This window comes from Bubalus kerabau, chromosome 23 (assembly GCF_029407905.1).
Source record: "Bubalus kerabau isolate K-KA32 ecotype Philippines breed swamp buffalo chromosome 23, PCC_UOA_SB_1v2, whole genome shotgun sequence".
Classification (NCBI taxonomy): Eukaryota; Metazoa; Chordata; class Mammalia; order Artiodactyla; family Bovidae; genus Bubalus; species Bubalus kerabau.
In genome coordinates, this window is record NC_073646.1 from 8,004,355 (window position 1) to 8,021,017 (window position 16,663).

Genomic DNA, 16,663 nt, shown 5'->3' on the forward strand with positions numbered 1-16,663 from the left:
AAAAAATGTATTTTAGCTTAATTTTAGGTCTTGGAGTCAAGGTCTCCAGAGATGGGCCCTTATGTATACTTTAAGCTATAAGTAATATCCCTTTAGTGATTAACTCATAGACAAAATAATAGAATACAAAGGTTAGAGTAAGAGAAACAGATCCAATATGGAGTCAGATTTGTTTTTCCCCATTACAGTAATGCTTTGTATAAAATCACATTCTAATGGAATAAAAATCACTGTGATGCACATGAATGCTTGCCAGGCATATACTGGGCACCATCACAAATTAACTAACTTAAAGCACAGGAGAACCCCATGAGATGGTGCCATCATTATGACTATTGAGAGAAGGGAGAACAGAGTCACGGAGAGGTGAACTGTTCTTCTCAATGTCCTAAAGCCAGCATGTGGCACTGCCAAGATCTGAACTCAGCCCAGATCTGGTGCGTGTGTGAGCGCTAAGTGGCTTCAGTTTTTTCTGACTCTTTGTGACCCCATGGACTGTAGCCCACCAGGCTTCTCTGTCCATGGAATTCTCCAGGCAAGAATACTGGAGTGGGTTGCTATGCCCTCTTCCAGGGGTTCTTCCCAACCCAGGGATCAAACCCAAGTCTCTTAAGTCTCTTGCATTGGCAGGCAGATTCTTTATCATTAGTACCACCTGGGAAGCCTCCAGGTCTGAGTTAATAGCCATGTCATGATAGCTTCTTGAGGATGCCAGAGGGCTGGGGAAAAGTCCTAAGTGCCAGTCGATGGAGTATCTCATGGGTAGTCCCAGGAGTCACAAAGAGTCAGACATGACTTGACAACTGAACAACAACAACATGGACAATCCTGGAACTCCTTTAAAAGAGAGAGTGAACAAAAGAGTGAATTTGCTTCTGTATGTGATGGTTATTTTAAAATTATTGACATATAGTTGCTTTATGACTGTGTGCTAGTTTCTGCTGTGTAGTGAGATGAATCAGCTATATGTATACGTATATCCCCTGTCTTTTGGATCTCCCTCCCCCCAATCCCACCCATCTAGGTCATCTTTAATGAACTGTACTAACCACAAAAATAACTATAATGGTTCCACACTGTTGGGTACCAGTGGGTACTCAATGAGCTAGGCAGTAGATAGTTTCAGTAAATGATCGCAGTTTAATCCTTCCAGGGAACATGTTCCCATTTTACAGCTGGGAGGCTGATGGCCCAGAGTATCTCCAATTCTCAAGATTATCCAGCAAAACAAGTAGCTATGGCAGGATTCAAATTCAGATGGAAAGATTTACAGAAACTGTGCTCTTTTTCTCTGAGATGCCATCATAGACCAGTTTCCCCTCAAAGGAACATCCGTTTAGAACATTGAGCCTTTGGATAGATAAGAGGAAAAGAAAGCACAAAGATGTTAACAAGATAATGTAAATATTAACATTCACTTTAAGAGGTTAAATTACCTAGAAGCCCTCATTTCTAAAGGCCAACCTTCTCTGATCTGCATTCTCCAAAATCACTCTAACCTTTTCCAAGAGGAAATTATGCACCCTGGTACCTGCTCTGCAGAGACCTCAGGATTTCTAGGCTGTCATCCGGGGAGGGAGGAGAACGGAGAAAGCCAGCTGTTCATCGCCTGCCCCTGGACATCTGGACCTTTCCTGGGACGCCTGTGTGGTCTGGCTTCTAAGCACACCACTCACGTGTGACAAAGGCATTCGGAAAAGATGAGGACTTGGAATTCCAGCTTTTCAGTAGAAACAAAGCTATATTGAGAAGATAACATAACGTGTGACTGAATATGAGTTCTTTAGAAGTCCTGCTTTAAATAATTGCCAAGACTGATTTGTAATATGATCAGTGTTTGTTCAGAAACATTAAAAATTGCAAGCAGACTCGGGAGCGTGTGGGTCGGTTGTCTTTCTCATTTTTCTGTAACGTTGGCAGCATTCCCCTCTCCCAGGCAGAGAGGAGGGTTGATAGACACAAGATAGAAGATTAAAAAGGAGTGGCTCTCATAAAAAGGAATGCATTTGAGTCAGTTCTAATGAGGTGGATGGACCTAGAGGCTATTATACAGAGTGAAGTAAATCAGAAAGAGAAAACTTCTGTATATTAATGCATATGTCTGGAATCTAGAAAGATGATACTGGTGAACCCATTTGCAGGGCAGCAATGGAGATGTAGCTGGAGAAGGAAATGGCAACCCACTCTAGTATTCTTGTCTGGAGAATCTCATGGACAGAGGAGCCTGGCAGGCCATGGTCCATAGGGTTGCAGTGAGTCGGACATGACTGAAGGGACTAAGCATATGGAGACGCAGACATAGAGAACAGACTGGTGGACACAGCGCGGGAAGGAGAGGGTGGGACGGATCGAGAGAACAGCATGGAAACATACACACGACCGTATGTAGAATAGACAGCAGGTGGAAATTTGCTGTATGATGCAGGGAGCTCAAACTCGGTGCTCCGTGACAACCTGGCTTGGGGGAGGTGGGAGGGAGGATAAAAGGGAGGGGATATATGTATACCTCTGGCTGATTCATGTTGATGTATGGCAGAAACCAACACAATGTTGTAAAGTAATTTTCCTCCAATTAAAAATGAATAATTTTTTTAAAAGGAGTTGCTTCTAAGTCACCTATTTATGACTGTGCTGTCCAATTACAGCATCTTCCAGCTGTATGACAATTAAGCAAGTCACTTCACTTTTCCTAGACTGACTCACCCCTCCTGTCAAATGGCCACAATCAGTCCTGCACTGGGGTCCTTTAAGGCATCAGCTATGTCTCACTTATCTAAGTGCGGAGACTGGGCATAGTAGGCACTCAATGAGTGAGTGGTAAATAATCCAAGTTGTGAGTTTTACATGGAATAGCTTATTTGGGGAAAAGCCTTGCTGAATAGCTGATACATTCTAGGTGCTTAAAAATAGCTGTTTTCTCTTCTCCCATCTTTAACCTCTCATTTGTGCCTTTAAAAATGCTGCTATATGCTTTGCCTTTAATCCCCTATGAATACACTGATGCATTTTTTGGAAATTCAACAGAGATCTTAAATATAATGTATCCCACAAAGATCCATGTAGTCAAAGCTACGGTTTTTCCAATAGTCAAGTATGGATGTGAGAGTTGGACCATAAAGAAAGCTGAGCACTGAATAATTGATGCTTTTGAACTGTGGTGCTGGAAAAGAGTCCCTTGGACTGCAAGGAGATCAAACCAGTCAATCCTAAAAGAAATCAGTGCTGAACATGCATTGAAAGGGCTGATACTGAAGCTGAAGCTCCAATACTTTGACCACCTGAAGTGAAGGCAGGAGGAGAAGGGGACAACAGAGGATGAAATGGTTGGATGGCATCATCGACTCGATGAACATGAGTTTGAGCAAGCTCTGGGAGTTGGTGATGGACAGGGAAGCCTGGCGTGCTGCAGTCCATGGGGTTGTAAAGAGTAGTACATGACTGAGCAACTGAACTGAACTAATCTTAGAAAAGAGAATCATCTCTGCCTCCAAATTATCTATGAGAAAAAAGAAGGTTTTTGGTGAATTGTTTTGACGTGATTCTGTGCAGAGGTTTCTTATCTACCTATACCCTGAGTAGCCTGATGCAAGAGTTATTAATTCTACACCTATTCTGTGCAGGATATCATCCCAAGTGCAAGTTCAATATAGACAAATAAGGCGAAAGTGACAGTGTTAGTCCCTTCATCATGTCATTGCGACTCCGGGGGCTGACTGTAGCCTACCAGGCTCCTCTATCCATGGAATTCTCCAGGCAAGAGTACTGGAGTGGGTGTCAGGGCATCTTCCCAGACAAATGAAACATTCATTCAACAAATGTGACTTGGGTTTCTGCTATGTGACATGCACTCCTCTGAGGTTTGGGACAGAACAACAAACCGCATTGACACGCGTCATGCCACAGGAGGTAAGCAGACCAAGTGTCCCTCACATCCAACTGCCACATAGACAAATGTGAAACTGTTGTTGTTTGGTTTTTTAAGCAGCTTTGGGGTAGACGAAACAAAAAAATCTTTGCCAAAAAAATACTCCAGAAATTTCAAAAAGCATCAAATACCTTTCACGGAAAACTAGGAGGGGGTTCTGAGACGAGCGATCAGGTTCCTCATTTTGAAAGACAAATTGCTAGTAATCCTGTTAAACTTTAAATAGCATTATCTAAATGAAAAATAGCAAAGTGTGAGATATCCCAGCAAGAATGGCTCCAATTTCCTGCCTGGATGCTAAGTAAGGAATAGTTTGTTTAATATCATCTTGATAACATTTTTATAGGTTCATGTTGGCCCATCAGATTGCAATTTGTCACTTGCTATCTAGCAGTTTCCTAATTCCTCATCACTTTACACTGTAAAATAATGGGCACAGAATTGTGAGGCTTTTTTTAATAATAGAAAAGTAGAGAGGGACTAGTTGCTTCCCAGATGAGGCTAGTGGTAAAGACTCATAGCTTTGCCTCCCATCTCCACATGTCTACCTGTAGGTCTAATTGATACTGCAAACTCAATATAGCCAAGACTAAATTCTAGATCCTTCCCACAAATCCTTCTCCATCCACAGCCTTCCCCATCTCAGCTGAAGGCAGCCTGAGCCTTGTAACAGCCCAGAACAAAACCCTCAAAAACACCCTTCACTTCTTTCTTATTCAAGGACCCCACATCCAGCCCATCAGGAAATCCTATGGGCTCCACCATCTTGTCAACCAAGAACTTGGTGGAATAAGGGTTAGTTAACTCCCTAAAGAAACAAAGAATTCAAAAGAAACTTCATTCAATGTATTTGGTTGTGTTGTTAATTCTGTTGACAGTTAATCGTGGACAGTGGACCCACTCCTCACAGCCACGGGTTCTGCCTCATTGGGTTCCACCAACCATGGGTAGAAAATATTCAGAAAAAAAAAAACTCCAGAAAGTTTAAAAAAGCACAGCTTGAAATTGCCATACACTGGCAACCATTTAAATAGCATATCCATTGTACTAGAGATGATTTAAAGTATTTGAGAGGGACTTCCCTCGTGGCCCAGTGGTTAAGAATTCACCTGCCAATGCAGGGGACATGGGTTCAATCCCTGGTCTGGGAATATTCCACATGCCAGGGAGTAACCAAGCCCATGCACCCCAACTTCTGAACCCACATGTTGCAACTACTGAAGCCCACGTGCCTAGAGTCTGTGCTCTGTAACGAGAGAAGCCACCACACAATGGGAAGCCCGAACATAGCTCCCGCTTGCCACAAGTAAAGAAAGCCAGTACATCAGTGAAGACCCTTCACAGCCAAAACGATAGATAAGTATTTGAGAGGATGGTGCATAGCTTATATGCAAATATTGCACCATTTTATTTAACAGACTTGAGAATCTGTGGATCTTGGTATCCAGGTAGAGGTTCTGAACTGATTCCTCCATGGATACCAAGAGACAACTGTAACTTGCCTTTTGCTTGTTGGTTTCAGTTGTGATGAGCACTCTGTTAGCCAGATTGAGTGTTTAACCGTCATGTGTGTGTTTTGATAGCGGAAAGGAGTGATATTGCTCTTTCCCTTCCAGCCATTGGCAGGTGAAGGAAGGAGAAACTAGCAACTAGAAGACCACAGAGAGGCTGTAATTCATTTACTGGCCATTGTAGTCCTAGCAGTGTGACCAGTGGATGGGGAACTGGAGAGGCACGAGGTCATATGCCACCTCCTTTTCATCTTCCAAAATGTCATCTCCTAATTGCTGTTGGCTAACAACCAAGGATATTCTCCAAAGGTAACAGATGATTATTTACTAGGAGAAAGAGCAGGGTAGATGTGTCCTTTGGTGTATTCTGACAACTAGACATTTTTGTGTGTCTACGTATGTGTGTGTGAGTGTGTGTATGAAGCTTTTGAAAACAACTTTCCAATGATTATATCTATGAACTTTTACAACATAACTCATGAAACTTGGGACTTCCCTGGTGATCCAGTGGCTAAGACACTGCACTCCCAATGCAGGGGGCCCAAGTTTGGTCCATGGTCAGGGAACTCGATCCCATATGACACAGCTGAGAGTCTGCATGCTGCAACTTAAGAGCCCAAATGCCACAATGAAAAGCGAAGATCCCATGTGCCACAAAAAGACCCTTGAAGGGACAATGAAAATAAAAGTCCTGAGTGTCGTAACTAAGACCTGGCGTGGCCAAATAAATTTTTTTTTTAAGTTATGAAACTCTTTCACCTACATAATTTCATTTGATTTCAGTCTTGTGATAAAGGCAGAGTAGTTATTAGTTTCCATCTTATGCCTGATCCCCTGTATCCTGCTTTGCTTTTTTTTTTCTATAGCATATATCACTTTTCACATAACAATGTGCTCGTTTATTACATGGTTTGCATAGTTTCTCTCTTCTGCTGGAATAAGAATACAAAAATCTTTATTAACTTGACTCATTAATCTGAATTATCTAGAACAGCCCCTAGCACATAGCAGGCACCCAAGAAGTATTTGCTGGATGAATGAAATATGAGCGTGTCTATCGAGTACATTTCAACATGAATGTCGTCATCACCAGCCCAGGATGTAACCTCTTCAGGATCTCTTGATTCCTTCTGCATGATACTCTTTTCCAGAACACACTTTTGTTGTTGTTGTTCAGTCACTAAGGTGTGTCTGACTCTTTGTGACCCCATGGACTGTAGCACTTCAGGCTCCCCTGTCCTTCACTATCTCCCAGAGTTGGCTGAAATTCATGACCACCGTGTTGGTGGTGCTATCCAACCATCTCATCCTCTGCCATGCCCTTCTCCTTTTGCTTTCAATCTTTCCCAGCAGTAGGGTCTTGGTTCCATCTTAATATCGAAACTTCAGTTAAAAGTTTCATGTTCCTAAAGATCTGATGAGAGCAATTACCAATCAGACAGGGGAAGTTTTTCATGCATCACTTCCCAACTTTCTCTTGGCTCTCGGGAAGCTTGGAGCTGACGCATTACTCAGTTCAATCACCAGCTCATCGTCTTCTTTTCCCTCTTATTCTATGTGCCTCTGTGCTTTTACTATAACTCATTTCTTTTTTAAAGTAGAGTGAATATTAATGAGGTCAATTGAGATCGAACACAAAGTAAGAGATTTGCAAAGCAGTCCTCTTTATCGTAATTGAGCTATCCAAATCAAAATTCTTAAAAAAAAAATTTAATTTGCAGAATGCTTAGTATGTATCAGACTTACCATTCAGACCTGATTTACGCCTCCAATTTACAGGATCTCCCTGACTCTTGAGAGTATTGGAGTTTTAAGCTCTACCTTAGATGTCAGACAATGTTTGAGATTTGATTGCCTGGGCTGAAAGAAGTGTGATGAAAACATCTTTCTAGGTTTAAAGGGACACGAGTGGAACAGCGAGCTAACACTATGGGGAATATTTGTTGTTTTTGCTGCCGAGTCGCTAAGTCATGTCCAACTCCTTGCAACCCCATGGACTGTTGCACGCCAGGCTCTTCTGTCCATGGGATTTCCCAGGCAAGAATACTGGAGTGGGTTGCCATTTCTTTCTTCAGGGGATCTTCCCAAATCAGGGATCAAACCTGAGACTCCTGCATTGGCAGGTGGATTCTTTACCACTGAGCCAACTGGGAAGCCCCAGGGCAAGTACATGAGTTTATCTCCTCCTTTCTACAGCCTTAAAAAACCATCTTATTCATTCCTTCCCAGTCCCTCCCCTCTCCCGTAGACACATACTCACTTACCACTAGAATGGATGCACCTTATGTACATCACTTCATCCTGGTTGCCCAAAGCACACATTTACCTTCAAAGGATGCAGCTCAGGGTGTTGTGTTCATTCTGAAAGATTCAGAACTTGTTGAGAAAGTCGAGAGCCATCTGGCAATGGCTGATGCAGGGCCTGCTTTCTTCTGGGCTTTGTTATGCAGATGAGTTTCCATTTTATTTTAGGTGTGCCCGTTGAATCCTGAGTACTTTAACAGTCATGAAGCTTCGATGAACTCAAGAAGAGCTTAAGATCCGAGATGTTAAATCAGCTCGGCAATAATATATAGCAGAAAATAAGGATCTCATTCTCAGTTCTACTTTTCGTCCGTCATAATGAGGAGCTGATTTTTTACTATTAATGTAACTCTTAAGGGAGGAACTCTGCAGTGGTCCAGGGTAATTCATCCTTAATTAATGTGTCATCTTTTCAACCTGTCCCCATTTAATTATAAAAGCTGGTGAGTACTGGGCCTCAGAAAGTGGCTAGTGGTTGAAATCATAGAAGGAAAATATTAACTCTGGGTGTTTTTCAGGGTGGGTATTATTTTCCTTTGGAAAATCATATGAAGGCGAAAAGTTGTTGGCAAGTATTGTGAGCCCCATGGGAAACCTTCTACTTACACTCTGCTCTTCTGATCTTTAGAGATTCTTTTCATCAAACATCCTCAGGCTTTATATTTTTATTTCTTTTTCGTGGGACCCTCAGTGAATCACTTTTTTATTATTATCTTATTTTTGGCTGTGCTGGGTCTTCGTTACTACACGGGTTTTTCTCTAATAGTGGCAAGCAGGGGCTCTTCCCTAGTTGTGGCACACAGGCTTCTCACCATGGTGGGTTCTCCTGATGCAGAGTGCAGGCGCTAGGGCATGCAGGCTTCAGTAGTTCCAGCCCACAGGCTCAGTAGCTGCAGCTCCCAGGTTCAAGAGCACAGGCTCAATATATGGTTCACCAGCTTGGTTGCTCCATGGCGTGTGGGATCTTCCCAGACCAGGGATCGAACCCATGTCTCCTGCACTGGCAGGCAGAGTCTTTACCACTGAGCCACAGGGGAAGCTCTGTGAATCACTTTTAAACCTTACATGCTAGTCTTTCTCATTTTAGAGGATTTAAAAAATTGTAGTAAAATATACATAACATAAAATTGACCATCATTTACCGTTAAGTGTACAGTTCAGGAACATTAAACCATTCACATCATTTTGCAATCATCCCCACCATCCATCTCCAGAAGGTTTTCATCTTCCCAAAATGAAACTGTGTGTTGAACAGTAGCGTCCCATTCCTCCTTGCCTCTGCCCCTGGAACAGCTATTCTACTTTCTATCTCCATGAATTTGACTATTTTATTTATCTCATAAAAATAGAATTAAATAATATTTATCTTATACAAGAAATTATGTATTATTTTATACAGCCCAGCACCCCCATTCCTAGGTATCTAGCTTATAAAAATGAACATGTAAATTCACACAAAAACCTATAACCAAATTTTAATAGGTTTATTCACAATTGGCAAAAACTGACAAAGAACCCAAATGTGCTTCAATTGGTGAATGAATAAACAAACTATGGTATCTCCATACAATGGAATACAATTCAGCAATAAAAAGTGATGAAGTACTGATACATACAACAATGGATAAATTTCAACTGCATTACTCCAAAAGGAGCCAGACTCAAAAGGTTATAAAATTATGAGTCTGTTTATAATGATAGTCTTGAAAAGACAAATCTATAAGAATGGAGAATAGACTGTTGGTTTCCAGGAATGGAACAGGGAAGGGGTTGACCACAAGGGGCATGGGAAAAATTGTCAGGGGTTTACTTGATTTGGTTGTGATTACATGCCTCCGTGCATTCTTCGTAACCTGTATGCATGTGTGCTCAGTCGCTCTGTTGTGACCAACTCTTTGTGACCCCATGGATGCATGGGGTGTGTGTCTGACTCTTGGTGACCCCCATGGACTGTAGCCCATCAGGATCCTCTGTCTATGGAATTTTCTGGGTAATAATACTGGAGTGGGTTACCATGACCTCCCCCAGGGGATCTTCCTGACCCAGGGTTTGAACCTGTGTCTCCTGCATTGCAGGTGGATTCTTTACCACTAGCGCCACCTGCGGAACTATACACAAAGGATGAATTTTACTATATGTAAATGACACTTCAGTTAAAAAAACAAAGGATGAAAAAATGTTTCTGGTTAGACGTTCAAAAATTAAGTGCTCAGAATGTGGAACTTCTCTGAGATGTTTGCTCCTGGCTGTTCTTTGTACCTTGTTTCCCCACCCAGGAAATAACCCTTTTTGAGTCAAATGCAAGGCCATCTGTTGAACTTTTGCTCCATGTCCTACTAAACCTGAATTTGAGGAGGACTCCACAATTTCATGCTACCATTGGAAACTTATGACCAACCTAGATATCATATTAAAAAGCAGAGACATTACTTTGCCAACAAAGGTCTGTCTAGTCAAGGCTACGGTTTTTCCAATAGTCATGTATGGATGTGAGAGTTGGACTATAAAGAAAGCTGAGCACCAAAGAATTGATGCTTTTGAACTGTGGTGTTGGAGAAGATTCTTGAGAGTCCCTTGGACAACAAGGAGATCCAACCAGGAGATCAGTCCTAGGTGTTCATTGGAAGGACTGATGCTGAAGCTGAAACTCCAGTACTTTGGCTATCTGATGCAAAGAGCTGACTCATTTGAAAAGACCCTGATGCTGGGAAAGATTGAAGGCAGGAGGAGAAGGGGGCAACAGAGGACGAGATGGTTGGATGGCATCACCAACTCAATGGACATGGATTTGGGTGGGCTCCGAGAGTTGGTGATGGACAGAGAGGCCTGGCATGCTGTGGTTATGGGGTGGCAAAGAGTCGGACATGACTGAGCAACTGAACTGAACTGAACTGAACTGATTCATGGAAATAAGAATCTATAAAGAGTCCGCAATATTTTACAAGACACCAGGATCCAGTTTTTTGTGAGGCATAGATTATTAAACAGTTGCCAATCTTTTATGTCTGTGAACTGCTAAGTATGACAGGTGACTCCGACAGTTACAATTTGTCAACAACTGTTTCTGGGGTCTTTACTTCATTTTAAGTGTTGCACATTTCATTATGAATGGCATGCCCTATGTATCTATAACTCTGATAACTCCATTCCTTTTGTTAGTAATGGCTTCCCAAGCTGTTATAACATAACAATAACCATGCTGAAGATAAATATTTCATCAGGAGTCCATTGTTATTTATTTATCATTTATAACATGTGTTCCAAAAGCATTACGGAATATTTATTAAACATTTATAAATAATTTTATGCCTCTACTGGCATGTGATATAAATACATTATTAATTCTCTTGAATTGTTGATAGATGGAAGTCAGAAGAATGCTCTGCCAACTGGGGTTGTTGCCAATAAAGTGCAGGGAAAAGGAAGCAGTCTACCATGTTTGAAACGTTCAGAGGCACAATATTGTTCCCTCAGAAGACTTATTTGTTGATTGTGGCTGCAGGTTCCGAGAACTCTCTTGCATCCAGGACTAAGGCATGCTGATGAGAAGGAGATCAAAGAAATTTCAGTAGTTGAGGCGGCCACTGCTTAGTAGCTGCTGCTTGAAAACCTGCTTACGACTGTACATTACGCCCATCAGCTGAAATTCACACTAAGTGGCCAAGCAGTCTGGGAGTGGATTTCCTCAAAGCAGGAGTTGGGCATCAGGGCTGCTCCTCTGTACTTCTTTGCTGTGACCTTGAAGACACCTCAGCTGCAGCTTCTGGAAACCCTAGCTCATTTCCTGTATTGAGTAGAAGTCTTTGAAATGCCAAAATCAAAGTCTCCTTCTCCTTGAGCAGCCATTTCCCTGGAGAAAGGATGTTCTTTCTTTCCTTTCCAGCTGCCTTGAGATATAATTGACATATAACATCGCATAAGCTTCAAGTATGCAAGGACAGGCTTCCCAGGTGGTAAGTTCTTTACCACTAGCACCAGGGATCGATCCCATGTCTCTGGCGCCTCTCAATGCAGGAGATGCCAGAGACGTGGGTTCGATCCCTGGGTTGGGATGATCCCCTGAGAAGGGAAGGGCAACCCACTCCAGTATTCTTGCCTGGAGAATTCCTTTGTCAGAGGAGACTGGCAGGCTACAGTCCATGGGGTTGCAAAGAGTTAGACACAACTGAGCGACTAACACTTTGGTGCTCCATATACTGAAGATAAAACAATAGTGACTTTTTCTAATGCCTTTGTATTTGCTCTTATGTTGGGAGGTTTGCTCCTTCTGCTTCTCCTCTTCTTTATTCTTCTTCTCCTCTTCTTATTCCGTCTTTTCCTGAAAGTGCTCTTTTTTTTTAAACTGGGAAGATTTATGTCTAGAAAAAAAAAAAAAAGAAGGGAGCCTTGGTAAGGTTTCCAGGGTTTCCTGCTACCCCAAAAACAACCATGCTCAGAACAAACACAAAAGAACACAGAGAAAAGAGGGACTGTTCTTCACCAACAGAAAGGATAAAGCATCAAGCTTCGCTCTGCAGAGGTGAGGGAACCGGATGCACATGCCCTGTGGGTTTATTCTGGTTAATTCCTGGCACGGGCGAATGTTGACATTAACTAGGCAGCTTTGAAAAACAAAAGTCAATAAGCCCAGCAAAGGCATCCGTGGATGGACACAGCCCAAGAGCAGGCAGTGGTCATATGCCTGCCAGACGGCAATTCTACTATTTGTGCTCAAGATTTACTTGGCCACTTTAAGGATTTTAAATGCCATGGAGGAGAGAATAATGTCAATGTGATTTTTTCAGAGCACTGTATGAAAATCAAATCAAACAGAGAGAGTTTCTAACAATTCCAAAAGGTAGCGTTTTCTCATTGCAGCCATCTCCAAACCAACAGGGTTTCCAGCTTCATGCACCAAATGGATTGGACAGCATATAATAAGCACACCTTTGTCAAGATTTGCCCAGACAACATGGAACATCATTGCTAATGTCAAGAGTACAGAGAGTTAGGAGCTGGGAATCAATGTATACAGACTACTATATATAAAATGGGGCTTCCCTGGTGGCTCAGATGGTAAAGAATTCGCCTGCCAAAGCAGGAAACATGGGTTCAATCCCTGGATTGGGAAGATCACCTGGAGAAGGGGATGGCATCCCACTCCAGTATTCTTGCCTGGAGAATCCCATGGACAGAGGAGCCTAGTGGGCTACAGTCAATGGAGTTGCAAAGAGTCAGTCACGACTGAGCAACTAACACTTTCACTCACTCACTCATATTTAAATAGATAGTCATCAAGGACCTACTATATGACACAGGGAACTCTACTCAATACTCTGTAATAACCTATATGGGAAAAGAATCTGAAAAAGACTGGATATATGTGTGCATATAACTGAACCACTTTGCTGACCCCTTGAAACTCATGCAACTTTGTAAATCAACTTACTCCAATACAAAATAAAAATCAAATTAAAAAAGAGCAAAAAAAGAATCAATAGCAAATAAGTCACTCTTAAATACTTTTTTAAAAAGACGACACGGAGTTTTTTAATTGCATTCAGGTTAGCCAGAACTTGTTGAATACCTACTAAGTGCTAGATGTTGAAAAGACAAAGGCAAATGAGAAAGCCCATTCCCTCCCCCCGCCCCACCCAGAGGAATTGCTGTCTACCAGGATTGCTTAGTCTCAGATATTTTAGGGTAGATTCTGAGAGCTCATAGGGGGATTCCAAACTTGATCAGCGTGACACTCCGTGCTGGGAAACCCAGACTAAGAAGAGAGATTTCTCACCAAGCAAGTATCATTGATCTCCCCAAAGCTAATCCGTGTATTATTGTCCCCTTCATGGCTTAGTGATTTTTTTAAATGTGTATTGCTTCTATGGCATTTTATTTCAGGGCCTTGGTCACAGAACCTCAAATTAATTAAGATTTGGTCCAGGAGCTGCTTAATTACTTATGCTGAGGATTTGGGGATTCAAGGCAGAGATGGAAATGACGAGGCAAGTCATGCATAATACACCGCCCTCCACCCCTCACTGAGTGACCATTACCCTGGTGGGTGTTATTTCGTGTTTTGTTTTTTTTTTTAATCAGCACATGGTGCCAAGAACCTGGCATTTTCAAATACTCATTAGCACTATCCTCTGGGGTTTAAGGTAGCAGTTATTAAGGGATGAAGTCTCCGGAGGCAGAGTGAAGCCACAGTGGCTAACAATGACAGAAGTTCAGGTATACCAGCCCCCATCACTTACGGAGGCATCGAATGGCTAAATTAGCTTTCAAAGTCTTAAACCGAACATGCAAGGCCCACAAATGTCATGTGGTATAGTCTCCAGAGGTTAAATTTAGGTTTTCCCTGGCTCCTGCTGCCAATTTGAAAGAAGGGAAAATGTCAGCGGGTGTGGAGTTGAAGCCGAGGGTAGGACGCTGCCAATGCAGAATCCACCGACGCTGACATTCAACCGTCTCTGGAAATGCACGCCGTGGAGCAGCCTCAGCCATCCCCAAACTTACCCAGACTGTTCGCTAAGCCCCCAGGTCGTTCCAGAGCAATGTCGTTTTGCTCCCGTTGACTTCCCCAGCTAGGCGGTTCCAGCCACCCATTTGCCGCGATGATAATGGAGTGTGTTTAGATGCGGTCAACCTGGCTGGCATGAGAAGGACAGGGTAAGAAAAAGATGCGACTCTTGGCAATAGAGGAAACACGCACAGTGATTCCGTGATCGGAAGACATTAGAAGGGAAGGCCACAGACTGAGCTGTAACCTCCCAATGCCGCCGTCCTGTGAAATTAACTCTAATGCAAACTGACTTCACCCTGGGCTCTGAATGCCAGTGGCAAGTAGCAAGGAACCCCACCTCTGCCTTTCCTACGAGCTGGGGTCTTGGCTGTGGACCTGATGTTAAAGATATGTCGATATTTTCTTGGATCAGTCATTGGGTGCATTAAGCAGAAAAGCCAAGAGGACTGGTTTTATTTTTTTAACTTTTTACTTTATATTGGAGTACATCTGATATAGTTTCGGGTGAACAGAGAAGGGATTCAGCCATATAAATACATGGATCCGTTCTCCCCCAAACTCCCCTCCCATCCAGACTGCCAAATAACATTGAGCAGAGTTACCTGTGCTCTGCAGTAGGTGCTTGTTGGTTATACATTTTTTTTCTTTTTATAATAAATTTTATTGGAGTATGGTTGTTCAGTTTATATATATATATATATATATATATATACACACACACACACACATATGTATTCTTTTCCAGATAATTTTCTCATATGGGTTATCACAGAATGCTGAGTAAGTTTCCCTGTGCTATACAGTAGGCATTTTTAAACATCCCAGTGTGTACATATCCATCCTGAACTCCCTAACTATCCCTTCCCCCGAGGATGGGGCTTTACAGGAGATAGTCTTTTTTCTCCCTGGTGTTAAAATTTAGCTCATATAAGCAGAGAGTAGAGTTGTGATTACAAAGGGTTGGGGCTGGGGAAAAATGAGGAGATATTGGTCAAAAGGTACAAAGTGTCAGTTATAAGGTGAATACATTCTGGAGAATAACATATAGCAATGTGACTATAGTTAATAATGCAGATTTGTATACATGAAATTTGCTGAAAGGGTATATCTTAAAAGTTCTTACCACAAAAAAATAAAAGAAAGAAACGAAAATGGTAACTTCATAAGATGATAGATACAGTAATTAGATTGATTGTGGTGGTTATTTCATAACATATAAGTATATTGAAACATTAAGTTATGTACCTTAGAAATATAAAATTTATACGTGTCAATTATACCTTACTAAAGCTGAAAACAAAGTTTAGAGGTAGGCAGTTCAGGGCTGATAGGGCCGCTTAGGAATTTAGGCTTTCATCTCCAGGGTCACTTCATGGTCCAGTATAACTGCTGGAACTCCAGCCATCACAACCCCCTTCCAGACAGCAGGAAGAGGGAAAGTCAGAAAGAATCCACTTCCCAATGGAGTTGGCTCCTCCTAAAAAGCTGTCTCACAATCCCATACATTTCCACTTGTGCATAACTGAAGAAAACCTGGTCATATAGTCACATCTTGCCATGGGGAAGGCTAGATATATACTGTGGCAGCTGAGCACTTTGACCCACCCAATTATAATCACAGTTTGCCACTAAGGAACAAAAGGGAGAATAGATGTTGGACGGGTAACAGCTGTCTCTACAGTTCCCATAAACATAACACCTGTTACCTGAAATCTAGAGGCCAACATATTCCAGGGACTTTTTAAAAAAATGGATGGTGTGGATGGGGCTTCCCTGGTGGCTCAGCAGTCAAGAACCCACCTGCAATGCAGGAGATGCAGGAGATGCGGGTTCAGTCCCTGGGTTGGGAAGATCTCCTGGAGGAGGGCATGGCAACCTACTCCAGTACTCTTGCCTGGAGAATCCCATGGACAGAGGAGCCTGGCGGGCTACAATCCACAGAGTTGCAAAGAATCGGACACGACTGAAGTGACTGAGCACATTTGCATGTGTGGTGTGGAGGGCAGCGTCATGAATTAGGGGTCAGATCATCTCTGATACTGAGCGACCTTGGGAAATATATTTAAGTGCTCGACATCTTTATTTCCTCATGTATCAGATGAGGGTCTCAGCCTTGTCTACACAGGAGAGTATCTGCTCAGATAATAGATATGGAAGCAATGTGTTAGTGAAGTGTCAAACAGATGAGGTATTAATTAACATTATTATGCTTGATCCAGGCATTTATAGTCTCTAAGATGACTGGTTCCAAATTCTTCATTTTTCATAGAATTAACATTTACATTATCATATGTTATACTGTTATATAACATATACATTATTATATGTTATAATGTTTACATTTTATATGTTATAACGGTAGTACCTTCTGTATATGCAACACTTCACAACACGGACTTCATGTCATCACTCTGAACA

At 42.1% G+C, this 16,663-nt stretch overlaps 1 long non-coding RNA gene across 1 annotated transcript; it reads right to left on the reverse strand.

Annotated features, from left to right (window-relative positions):
• Positions 1 to 10,974: 10,974 nt before the first annotated feature.
• LOC129637778 (uncharacterized) lies at positions 10,975 to 15,700 on the reverse strand. The gene is made up of 3 exons (XR_008707571.1): positions 15,526 to 15,700; positions 14,239 to 14,372; positions 10,975 to 12,098 (listed from the first exon to the last, which is right to left on the reverse strand). It is a non-coding gene; the product is annotated as an uncharacterized LOC129637778 (long non-coding RNA).
• Positions 15,701 to 16,663: the final 963 nt, after the last annotated feature.